The following is a 14172-nucleotide window of genomic DNA, read 5'->3' as shown; positions in this document are numbered from 1 at the left end:
GTAGAAAAAAAATCGAAGGCCGTAAGAGGAAGCTATCTCCCGTTCGTCATCAAACATGCATTGTTCCCTTTCGGAACCATGAGCCTTCTAGTGACTTGATCCGGTTTGTGAGGGGTTTGTGTCCAAACTTTCCTCAAACATGCCAATTTTTTACCACATCATCTTGGTGGCATGACATTACATCAACCAAGGTTTCATGTGTTTCTGATATTTTTTTAATTTTTTGGAATTAAAATGCCAGGTCACTCCATGCGTACATATGCATGTGTCCATGTCGTGAGACAAATATGTTTGAAAATTCCTTCTAATTTACTGCACATGGAATTGACTTGCACACAAGTACACAAATATGTGTTTTCAAACCGTTTTGGTTAGCCGTTGCATGTAGATGTAGTTCAAATTTGAATTACGGTTATTAAATGGCTAGAAAATATATTAAATGTCTTCAAAAGGTCAAATGACCCCTACAATTTTCCAAAATGTCACATTACAGTTGTAGTAGTGCACGTTAGATGTGTAAAAAAATTGAAGGCCATAAGAGAAAGCTATCTCTAGTTCGTCATCAAACATGCATTGTTCCCTCTCGGAACCACGAGCCTTCTAGTGAGTTGCTTCGGTTTGTGAGGGGTGTGTGTCCAAACTTTTGTCAAACATGCGAATTTTTTACCACATCATCTTGGTGGCATGACATTACATCAACCGAGGTTTCATGTGTTTCTGTTATTTTTTTAATTTTTTGGAATTAAAATGCCATGTCACTCCATGCATACATATCCATGTGTCCAAGTCGCGAGACAAATATGTTTGAAAATTCCTTCTAATTTATTGCACATGGAATTAACTCGCACACAGGTACACAAATATGATTATTCAAACCGTTACGGTTAGCCGTTGTATGTAGATGTAGTTCAAATTTGAATTACGGTCATTAAATGCCAAGAAAATCACTTAAATGTCTTTAAAAGGTCAAATTACCCCTAGAATTTTCCAAAATTTCACATTACAGTTGAAGTAGTGCACGTTAGACGTAGGAAAAAATCGAAGGCTGTAAGAGGAAGCTATCTCCCGTTCGTCATCAAACATGCAATGTTCCCTTTCGGAACCACGAGCCTTCTAGTGAGTTGCTCCGGTTTGTGAGGGGTTTGTGTCCAAACTTTCCTCAAACATGCCAATTTTTTACCACATCATCTTGGTGGCATGACATTACATCAACCAAGGTTTCATGTGTTTCTGATATTTTTTTAATTTTTTGGAATTAAAATGCCAGGTCACTCCATGCGTACATATGCATGTGTCCATGTCGTGAGACAAATATGTTTGAAAATTCCTTCTAATTTACTGCACATGGAATCGACTTGCACACAAGTACACAAATATGTGTTTTCAAACCGTTTTGGTTAGCCGTTGCATGTAGATGTAGTTCAAATTTGAATTACGGTAATTAAATGGCTAGAAAATATATTAAATGTCTTCAAAAGGTCAAATGACCCCTACAATTTCCCAAAATGTCACATTACAGTTGTAGTAGTGCACGTTAGATGTGTAAAAAAATTGAAGGCCGTAAGAGAAAGCTATCTCTAGTTCGTCATCAAACATGCATTGTTACCTCTCGGAACCACGAGCCTTCTAGTGAGTTGCTCTGGTTTGTGAGGGGTGTGTGTCCAAACTTTCGTCAAACATGCCAATTTTTTACCACATCATCTTGGTGGCATGACATTACATCAACCAAGGTTTCATGTGTTTCTGTTATATTTTTTATTTTTGGAATTAAAATGCCATGTCATTCCATGCATACATATGCATGTGTCCATGTCGCGAGACAAATATGTTTGAAAATTCCTTCTAATTTACTGCACATGGAATTAACTCGCACACAAGTACACAAATATGATTTTTCAAACCGTTTTGGTTAGACGTTGCATGTAGATGTTGTTCAAATTTGAATTACAGTAATTAAGTGGCTTGAAAATCACTTAAATGTCTTTAAAAGGTCAAATGGCCCCTAGAATTTTCCAAAAATTCACATTACAGTTGTAGTAGTGCACGTTAAACACAGAAAAAAAATTGAAGGCCGTAAGAGGAAGCTATCTCCCGTTCGTCATCAAACATGCATTGTTCCCCCTCGGAACCACGAGCCTTCTAGTGAGTTGCTCCGGTTTGTGAAGGGTTTGTGTCAAAACTTTCGTCAAACATGCCATTTTTTTACCACATCATCTTGTTGGCATCACATTACATCAACCAAGGTTTTCTTGTGTTTCTGATATTTTTTAAATTTTTCGGAATTAAAGTGCCATGTCACTCCATGCATACGTATGCATGTGTCCATCTCGTGAGACAAATATGTTTGAAAATTCCTTCTAATTTAATTTACATGGAATTAACTCACACACAAGTACACAAAAATGATATTTCAAACCATTTTGGTTAGCCGTTGCATGTAGATGTAGTTCAAATTTGAATTACAGCCATTAAATGCCTAGGAAATCACATAAATGGCTTTAAAAGGTCAAATGACCCCTAGAATTTTCAAAAATTACACATTACAGTTGTAGTAGTGCATGTTAGACGTAGAAAAAAATTGAAAGCCGTAAGAGGAAGCTATCTCCCGTACGTCATCAAACATGCATTGTTCCCTTTCGGAACCACGAGCCTTGTAGTGAGTTGCTCCGGTTTGTGAGGGGTTTGTGTCCAAACTTTCATCAAACATACCAATTTTTTCCCACATCATCTTGGTGGCATGACATTACATCAACCAAGGTTTCATGTGTTTCTGATATTTTTGTAATTTTTTGGAATTAAAATGCCAGGTCACTCCATGCATACATATGCATGTGTCCATGTCGTGAGACAAATATTTTTGAAAATTCCTTCTAATTTACTGCACATGGAATTGACTAGCACACAAGTACACAAATATGTGTTTTCAAACCGTTTTGGTTAGCCGTTACATGTAGATGTAGTTCATAGTTGAATTACGGTCATTAAATGGCTAGAAAATATATTAAATGTCTTCAAAAGGTCAAATGACCCCTACAATTTTCCAAAATGTCACATTACAGTTGTAGTAGTGCACATTAGATGTAGAAAAAAAATTGAAGGCCATAAGAGAAAGCTATCTCTAGTTCGTCATCAAACATGCATTGTTACCTCTCGGAACCACGAGCCTTCTAGTGAGTTGCTCCCGTTTGTGAGGGGTGTGTGTCCAAACTTTCGTCGAACATGCCAATTTTTTACCACATCATCTTGGTGGCATGACATTACATCAACCAAGGTTTCATGTGTTTCTGTTATATTTTTTATTTTTTGGAATTAAAATGCCATGTCACTCCATGCATACATATGCATGTGTCCATGTCGCGAGACAAATATGTTTGAAAATTCCTTCTAATTCACTGCACATGGAATCAACTCGCACGCAAGTACACAAATATGATTTTTCAAACCGTTTTGGTTAGCCGTTGCATGTAGATGTAGTTCAAAATTGAATTACCGTCATTAAATTGCTAGAAAATTACTTAAATTTCTTTAAAAGGTCAAATGACCCCTAGAATTTTCCAAAATTTCACATTACAGTTGTAGTAGTGCATCTTAGACGTAGAAAAAATTGAAGGCCGTAAGAGGAAGCTATCTCCCGTTCGTCATCAAACATGCATTGTTCCCTTTCGGAACCACGAGCCTTCTAGTGAGTTGCCCCGGTTTCTGAGGGGTTTGTGTCCAAACTTTCGTCAAACATGCTAATTTTTTACCACATCATCTTGGTGGCATGACATTACATCAACCAAGGTTTGATGTGTTTCTGATTTTTTTTAATTTTTTGGAATTGAAATGCCATCTCACTCCATGCATACATATGCATGTGTCCTTGTCGTGAGACAAATATGTTCGAAAATTCCTTCTAATTTATTGCACATGGAATTGACTTGCACACAAGTACACAAATATGTTTTTTCAAACCGTTTTGGTTAGCCGTTGCATGTAGATGTAGTTCAAATTTGAATTACGGTCATTAAATAGCTAGAAAATGAATTTAATGTCTTTAAAAGGTCAAATGACCCCTAGAATTTTCCAAAAGGCCACATTACAGTTGTAGTAGTGCACGTTAGATGTAGAAAAAAATTGAAGGCCATAAGAGGAAGCTATATCTAGTTCGTCATCAAACATGCATTGTTCCCTCTCAGAACAACGAGCCTACTAGTGAGTTGCTCCGGTTTGTGAGGGGTGTGTGTCCAAACTTTTGTCAAACATGCCAATTTTTTTACCCCATCTTCTTGGTGGCATGACATTACATCAACCAAGGTTTCATGTGTTTCTCATTTTTTTAATTTTTGGAATTAAAATGCCATGTCACTCCATGCATACGTCTGCATGTGTCCATGTCGTGAGACAAATATTTTTGAAAATTCCTTCTAATTTACTGCACATGGAATTAACTCGCACACAAGTACACAAATATGATTTTTGAAACCGTTTTGGTTAGCCGTTGCATGTAGATATAGTTCAAATTTGAATTACGATCATTAAAAGCCTAGGCAATCACTGAAATGTCTTTAAAAGGTCAAATGACCCCTAGAATTTTGAAAAATTACACATTAAAGTTGTAGTAGTGCATGTTAGACGTAGAAAAAAATTGAAGGCCGTAAGAGGAAGCTATCTCCCGTTCGTCATCAAACATGCATTGTTCCCTTTCGGAACCACGAGCCTTCTAGTGAGTTGCTCCGGTTTGTGAGGGGTTTGTGTCCAAACTTTCGTCAAACATGCCAATTTTTTACCACATCATCTTGGTGGCATGACATTACATCGACCAAGGTTTGATGTGTTTCTGATTTTTTTAATTTTTTGGAATTAAAATGCCATGTCACTCCATTCATACATATGCATGTGTCCATGTCGTGAGACAAATATGTTCAAAAATTTCTTCTAATTTACTGCACATGGAATTAACTTGCACACAAGTACATAAATATGTTTTTTCAAACCGTTTTGGTTAGCCGTTGCATGTAGATGTAGTTCAAATTTGAATTACGGTCATTAAATGGCTAGAAAATGAATTAAATGTCTTTAAAAGGTCAAATGACCCCTAGAATTTTCCAAAATGTCACATTACAGTTGTAGTAGTGCACGATGTAGAAAAAAATTGAAGGCCGTAAGAGGAAGCTATCTCTAGTTCGTCATCAAACATGCATTGTTCCCTCTCGAAACCACGAGCCTTCTAGTGAGTTGCTCCGGGTTGTGAGGGTGTGTGTCCAAACTTTCGTCGAACATGCCAATTTTTTACCACATCATCTTGCTGGTATGACATTACATCAACCAAGGTTTCATGTGTTTCTGTTATTTTTTTAATTTTTTCGAATTAAAATGACATGTCCCTCCATGAATACGTATGCATGTGTCCATGTCGCGAGACAAATATGTTTGAAAATTCCTTCTAATTTACTGCACATGGAACTAACTCGCACACCAGTACACAAATATGATTTTTCAACCCGTTTTGGTTAGGTGTTGCATGTAGATCTAGTTCAAATTTGAATTACAGTAATTCAGTGGCTTGAAAATCACTTTAATGTCTTTAAAAGGTCAAATGACCCCTAGAATTTCCAAAAATTCACATTACAGTTGTAGTAGTGCACGTTAAACATAGAAAAAAATTGAAGGCCGCAAGGGGAAGCTATCTCCCGTTCATGATCAAACATGCATTGTTCCCCCTCGGAACCACGAGCCTTCTAGCGAGTTGCTCCGGTTTGTGAAGGGTTTGTGTCAAAACTTTCATCAAACATGCCATTTTTTACCACATCATCTTGGTGGCATGACATTACATCAACCAAGGTTTTCATGTGTTTATGATATTTTTTAAATTTTTCAGAATTAAAGTGCCATGTCACTCCATGCATACGTATGCATGTGTCCATCTCGTGAGACAAATATGATTTTCCAAAATGTCACATTACAGTTGTAGTAGTGCACGTTAGATGTAGAAAAAAAATTGAAGGCCGTAAGAGGAAGCTATCTCTAGTTCGTCATCAAACATGCATTGTTCTCTCTCGCAACCACGAGCCTTCTAGTGAGTTGCTCCGGTTTGTGAGGGTGTGTGTCCAAACTTTCGTCGAACATGCCAATTTTTTACAACATCATCTTGCTGGCATGACATTACATCAACCAAGGTTTCATGTGTTTCTGTTATTTTTTTATTTTTTTCTTCGAATTAAAATGCCATGTCATTCCATACATACATATGCATGTGTCCATGTCGCGAGACAAATATATTTGAAAATACCTTCTAATTTACTGCACATGGAATTAACTCGCACACAAGTACACAAATATGATTTTTCAAACCCTTTTGGTTAGCCGTTGCATGTAGATGTAGTTCAAATTTGAATTACCGTCATTAAATTGCTAGAAAATCACTTAAATGTCTTTAAAAGGTCAAATGACCCCTAGAATTTTCCAAAATTTCACATTACAGTTGTAGTAGTCCACGTTAGACGTAGAAAATAATTGAAGGCCGTAAGAGGAAGCTATCTCCCGTTCGTCATCAAACATTCATTGTTCCCTCTCGGAACCACGAGCCTTCTAGGAGTTGCTCCGGTTTGTAAGGGGTGTGTGTCCAAACTTTCGTCAAACGTGCCAATTTTTTACCACATCATCTTGGTGGCATGACATTACATCAACCAAGGTTTCATGTGTTTCTGATATTTTTTTAATTTTTTCGAATTAAAATGCCATGTCCCTCCATGCATACATATGCATGTGTCCATGTCGCGAGACAAATATGTTTGAAAATTCCTTCTAATTTACTACACATGGAACTAACTCGCACATAAGTACGCAAATATGATTTTTCAAACCGTTTTAATTAGGCGTTGCATGTAGACTTTTCCAAAAATTCACATTACATTTGTAGTAGTGCACGTTAAACATAGAAAAAAATTGAAGGCCGTAAGAGGAAGCTATCTCCCGTTCGTCATCAAACATGCATTGTTCCCCCTCGGAACCACGAGCCTTCTAGTGAGTTGCTCCGGTTTGTGAAGCGTTTTTGTCAAAAGTTTCGTCAAACATGCCATTTTTACCACATCATCTTGGTGGGATGACATTACATCAACCAAGGTTTCATGTGTTTCTGATATTTTTAAATTTTTTTGAATTAAAGTGCCATGTCACTCCATGCATACGTATGCATGTGTCCATCTCGTGTGACAAATATGTTTGAAAATTCCTTATAATTTAATTTACATGGAATTAACTCACACACAAGTACACAAATATGATTTTTCAAACCGTTTTGGTTAGCCGTTCCATGTAGATGTACTTCAAATTTGAATTACGGTCATTAAATGGCTAGAAAATCACTTAAATGTCTTTAAAAGGTCAAATGACCCCTTAGAATTTTCCAAAATATCACATTACATTTGTAGTAGTGCATGTTAGACGTAGAAAAAAATTGAAGGTCGTAAGAGGAAACTATCTCCCGTTCGTCATCAACCATGCATTGTTCCCTCTCGGAACCACGAGGCTACTAGTGAGTTGCTCCGATTTGTGAGGGGTGTGTGTCCAACTTTCGTCAAACATGCAATTTTTTTACCACATCATCTTGTTGGCATGACATTACATCAACCAAGTTTCATGTGTTTCTCATTTTTTTAATTTTTTGGAATTAAAATGCCATGTCACTCCATGCATACGTATGCATGTGTCCATGTCGTGAGACAAATATGTTTGAAAATTCCTTCTAATTTACTGTACATGGAATTAACTCGCACACAAGTACACAAATATGATTTTTCAAACCGTTTTGGTTACCCGTTGCATGTAGATATAGTTCAAATTTGAATTACGGTCATTAAAAGCTTAGGGAATCACTGAAATGTCTTTAAAAGGTCAAATGACCCCTAGAATTTTGAAAAATTACACATTAAAGTTGTAGTAGTGCATGTTAGACGTAGAAAAAAATTGAAGGCCGTAAGAGGAAGCTATCTCCCGTTCGTCATCAAACATGCATTGTTCCCTTTCGGAACCACGAGCCTTCTAGTGAGTTGCTCCGGTTTGTGAGGGGTTTGTGTCCAAACTTTCGTCAAACATGCCAATTTTTTACCACATCATCTTGGTGGCATGACATTACATCGACCAAGGTTTGATGTGTTTCTGATTTTTTTAATTTTTTGGAATTAAAATGCCATGTCACTCCATTCATACATATGCATGTGTCCATGTCGTGAGACAAATATGTTCAAAAATTCCTTCTAATTTACTACACATGGAATTAACTTGCACACAAGTACACAAATATGTTTTTTCAAACCGTTTTGGTTAGCCGTTGCATGTAGATGTAGTTCAAATTTGAATTACGGTCATTAAATGGCTAGAAAATGATTTAAATGTCTTTAAAATGTCAAATGACCCCTAGAACTTTCCAAAATGTCACATTACAGTTGTAGTAGTGCACGTTAGATGTAGAAAAAAATTGAAGGCCGTAAGAGGAAGCTATCTCTAGTTCGTCATCAAACATGCATTGTTCCCTCTCAAAACCACGAGCCTTCTAGTGAGTTGCTCCGGGTTGTGAGGGTGTGTGTCCAAACTTTCGTCGAACATGCCAATTTTTTACCACATCATCTTGCTGGTATGACATTACATCAACCAAGGTTTCATGTGTTTCTGTTATTTTTTAATTTTTTCGAATTAAAATGACATGTCCCTCCATGAATACGTATGCATGTGTCCATGTCGCGAGACAATTATGTTTGAAAATTCCTTCTAATTTACTGCACATGGAACTAACTCGCACACAAGTACACAAATATGATTTTTCAACCCGTTTTGTTTAGGCGTTGCATGTAGATCTAGTTCAAATTTGAATTACAGTAATTAAGTGGCTTGAAAATCACTTTAATGTCTTTAAAAGGTCAAATGACCCCTAGAATTTCCAAAAATTCACATTACAGTTGTAGTAGTGCACGTTAAACATAGAAAAAAATTGAAGGCCGCAAGAGGAAGCTATCTCCCGTTCGTGATCAAATATGCATTGTTCCCCCTCGGAACCACGAGCCTTCTAGCGAGTTGCTCCGGTTTGTGAAGGGTTTGTGTCAAAACTTTCGTCAAACATGCCATTTTTTACCACATCATCTTGGTGGCATGACATTACATCAACCAAGGTTTTCATGTGTTTCTGATATTTTTTAAATTTTTCAGAATTAAAGTGCCATGTCACTCCATGCATACGTATGCATGTGTCCATCTCGTGAGACAAATATGATTTTCCAAAATGTCACATTACAGTTGTAGTAGTGCACGTTAGATGTAGAAAAAAATTGAAGGCCGTAAGAGGAAGCTATCTCTAGTTCGTCATCAAACATGCATTGTTCCCTCTCGCAACCACGAGCCTTCTAGTGAGTTGCTCCGGTTTGTGAGGGTGTGTGTCCAAACTTTCGTCGAACATGCCAATTTTTTACCACATCATCTTGGTGGAATGACATTACATCAACCAATGTTTCATGTGTTTCTGTTATTTTTTTATTTTTTTTCGAATTAAAATGCCATGTCATTCCATACATACATATGCATGTGTCCATGTCGCGAGACAAATATATTTGAAAATACCTTCTAATTTACTGCACATGGAATTAACTCGCACACAAGTACACAAATATGATTTTTCAAACCCTTTTGGTTAGCCGTTGCATGTAGATGTAGTTCAAATTTGAATTACCGTCATTAAATTGCTAGAAAATCACTTAAATGTCTTTAAAAGGTCAAATGACCCCTAGAATTTTCCAAAATTTCACATTACAGTTGTAGTAGTCCACGTTAGACGTAGAAAATAATTGAAGGCCGTAAGAGGAAGCTATCTCCCGTTCGTCATCAAACATTCATTGTTCCCTCTCGGAACCACGAGCCTTCTAGGAGTTGCTCCGGTTTGTAAGGGTGTGTGTCCAAACTTTCGTCAAACGTGCCAATTTTTTACCACATCATCTTGGTGGCATGACATTACATCAACCAAGGTTTCATGTGTTTCTGATATTTTTTTAATTTTTTCGAATTAAAATGCCATGTCCCTCCATGCATACATATGCATGTGTCCATGTCGCGAGACAAATATGTTTGAAAATTCCTTCTAATTTACTACACATGGAACTAACTCGCACATAAGTACGCAAATATGATTTTTCAAACCGTTTTAATTAGGCGTTGCATGTAGACTTTTCCAAAAATTCACATTACATTTGTAGTAGTGCACGTTAAACATAGAAAAAAATTGAAGGCCGTAAGAGGAAGCTATCTCCCGTTCGTCATCAAACATGCATTGTTCCCCCTCGGAACCACGAGCCTTCTAGTGAGTTGCTCCGGTTTGTGAAGCATTTTTGTCAAAAGTTTCGTCAAACATGCCATTTTTACCACATCATCTTGGTGGCATGACATTACATCAACCAAGGTTTCATGTGTTTCTGATATTTTTTAAATTTTTTTGAATTAAAGTGCCATGTCACTCCATGCATACGTATGCATGTGTCCATCTCGTGTGACAAATATGTTTGAAAATTCCTTATAATTTAATTTACATGGAATTAACTCACACACAAGTACACAAATATGATTTTTCAAACCGTTTTGGTTAGCCGTTCCATGTAGATGTATTTCAAATTTGAATTACGGTCATTAAATGGCTAGAAAATCACTTAAATGTCTTTAAAAGGTCAAATGACCCCTTAGAATTTTCCAAAATATCACATTACAGTTGTAGTAGTGCATGTTAGACGTAGAAAAAAAATTGAAGGTCGTAAGAGGAAACTATCTCCCGTTCGTCATCAAACATGCATTGTTCCCTCTCGGAACCACGAGCCTACTAGTGAGTTGCTCCGATTTGTGAGGGGTGTGTGTCCAACTTTCGTCAAACATGCAATTTTTTTACCACATCATCTTGTTGGCATGACATTACATCAACCAAGTTTCATGTGTTTCTCATTTTTTTAATTTTTGGAATTAAAATGCCATGTCACTCCATGCATACGTATGCATGTGTCCATGTCGTGAGACAAATATGTTTGAAAATTCCTTCTAATTTACTGCACATGGAATTAACTCGCACACAAGTACACAAATTTGATTTTTCAAACCGTTTTGATTAGCAGTTGCATGTAGATGCAGTTCAAATTTGAATTACGGTCATTAAATGGCTAGGAAAACACTTAAATGTCTTTAAAAGGTCAAATGACCCCTAGAATTTTGCAAAATTTCACATTCCAGTTGTAGTAGTGCATGTTAGATGTAGAAAAAAATGAAGGTCCTTAGAGGAAGCTATATCCCGTTCGTCATCAAACATGCATTGTTCCCTTTCGGAACCACGAGCCTTCTAGTGAGTTGCTCTGGTTTGTGAGGGGTTTGTGTCCAACTTTTGTCAAACATGCCAATTTTTTACCACATCATCTTGGTGGCATGACATTACATCAACCAAGGTTTCATGTGTTTGTGATATTTTTTTAATTTTTTGGAATTAAAATGCCATGTCACTCCATGCATACATATGCATGTGTCCATGTCGTGAGACAAATATGTTTGAAAATTCCTTCTAATTTACTGCACATGGAATTAACTTGCACACAAGTACACAAATATGTTTTTTCAAACCATTTTGGTTAGCCGTTGTGATGAGGACATCAATACCATGGTTACACCCACAGCCCCTGCTGCTATACATACTAGACCAATTACTAGAGCTCGCGCACGCCAATTAAATTACCAGGTACTTTCGTTTCTTGGTAATGATTCTAATGTTCATGAGAATATGATGCTGCCTAAATTGGATACATTTGTTTTGCTTACAAATGAAGGGCCTAGCTTTGAGAAGGATGAACATTGGAGCAAGAACAAGCATGGAGATGATGGCATGCGCATGGGGGACAAGAACGGAGTTACAAGTGATGATTTCAGGACATTGAAGCCACCATAATGCGTGCATGAAGCCTTGGACGAAATATACAAGATGCTACTTCATAACTTTCGTCCAGAGGCTATTCTAGGTGCTGCGTCACCTTATTATTGGGCCAGGCCCATGTAATTTCGAAATACTTGAGTATAGGCTATTTTTAGAGTCCGTATGTGTGGGGAAACAAGAGATAGGGTTGGTTTCGGACCCCTTCCCCAAGGGCCACGAAATTCCCCCTCTTCCTCCATATATACAGCCCTTAGGGCGTCGTTTAGACTTTGGGTTTTGTTTAGATTAAAAGTTCGCCATAGCTGCAATTTCGCGTACTTCGTTTGTGTTCAACGACCAGACAAAGGCGTCACAGAACCCCACCTTGATCAATAAAGCTTTCATCTTATATTCGCAATATCCAGATTGCAATCTCAGTTTCTTGCTTGTTCTTCGTTTGCTCGCAGGAAACAGACCCTCGTGGTCAGGTTAATCGTGCTCCGGCGTGGTCAATAACCTCTCGGAGTTGGTTTAGCGATTGCTAAGGCGCGACGTCATCGCACGTTCGTAGTCGGATCGTCAAAGTCGACTTCCACCAAAGCGATATCCATCATCTCATCGAAAGACGGGACACCTTTGCCTCTATCAAGTGGTATCAGATTTCCAGGTTGCTCGGTGAGATTTTACAGTTTTTCGTAGTTTAGATCGAGTCTGTTCTTCATACCTACAGTCCATGAAAAAGCCACAAAAAAAATTAGGGTTAGTTCATCATATCCGAACCAATCTGAGCCTTTGCATAATCTTTTTAGGGTTTTTGCTTTGTTGAATTTGCGGTTGCATCGTCGTGTCAAGTTGCTGGTCTTAGAGTCTAGTCTTTTAGAGTTTCGAGTTCTGGTCATAAGTTGTCACGCCGCCGCCGCACCATCATCATCGCCTTGCCATCTACCACCATTGCTTATCCGCCACCGCTCTGAATCCGTATCCATATACCACCACCAATCCGTATCCATATACCACCACCGATCCATATCCATATACCACCACCGCTACCATATACCACCACCGCTGCCATATCCTACCACCATATATCCACCACAAATCCGAGTTCTTGTCATATTCGGTTTGTTTTAGAGATCCATCTCTTTTTCGTTTCGTGTTTCCTTGCCTGAGTAGGTCTCGGAAAAAAAAGAGCGCGACCAAAAATTTCGGCGACCAAAAATATTTTTCCCTATCCTATTTTTAGGTCACGGGGAGTGTTTTGAGACACTCGCCATCATAGTGATTTTTTGACGCACTTCTTCGTCGTCGCTGCCCTGATTTCCGAAAAAAAATAGTCAAAAAAATTTTGTGCCTATCCTGTCAGTTTGACCTGGGAAGAGTTTTGAGACACTCGCCATTATAGTGATTTTTCGCAAAAAAAATGAGGAGCGCAAAAAAAAAGAGCAAAAAAAAAAATTCCAGAGTGTGCTTTTCCCTTGTTTACGTGCAGCGCCGTGATTTTGTTAGTGTTCTAGGCTCGCGTCTCTAGCACGGTCTAGCCTAGGACCAGCACAGTACCGTCGTTGAGCGTTTATTCAACTTTGCATCTCTGAATTGATTATTGCTGACCATTTTTGCTACCATATTATAAGCCTTCCCAGCTCCACATACATCTACATCGTGCGCTTGACTCTCCCTGGTAATCGCTCTATCCAAGCTTTGAGAGTTTTGACTACAACGGTTGCCGATCACCACCTGCTGCTGGGTAAGAACTGGTAAGAACGTTTGAAGGATTTGTGACACACCACCATCACCACCACTTCCTAGTAGTCTGTAGGATCATATTCTTTTGTGTTTCTATTGCTGCTAACCATGGAAGGATCACAAGCCGATGAGACTGATTGGGAGAACATGACGAACAAGGAGTTGCATGATAAATTTCAGCAAATGATGAGTGGCAGGTGGGAGATGTGCTAAACAGATTTGAAGAGGCTATGGAGAAGATAGATGCCGTGGAGAAGTCGTTCGAGACAAAGCTGGATAACAAGTTTACTGAATTACTCAAGCGTCTTCCCCAAACACCACCGGCTGCATATGTCGCACCTCTACAACAACAACAACCACATCTCCAACGCCGCCTTCCAAATCAAGTGGGACGAGCACAGCGCGTTCCAATTGAGACTGGTCAAAATTCGGGTGCCGCTGCACCTACTGTTGATGCTTCTTTGGCTCCTGCTACTGCGGCGGCTGAGGAGGTTGACGATTATGCGGGCGATTATGAGGATGAGGTT

The sequence above is a fragment of the Aegilops tauschii genome, chromosome 5 (genome assembly GCF_002575655.3).
Source record: "Aegilops tauschii subsp. strangulata cultivar AL8/78 chromosome 5, Aet v6.0, whole genome shotgun sequence".
Classification (NCBI taxonomy): Eukaryota; Viridiplantae; Streptophyta; class Magnoliopsida; order Poales; family Poaceae; genus Aegilops; species Aegilops tauschii.
This window is presented reverse-complemented; position numbering follows the sequence as displayed.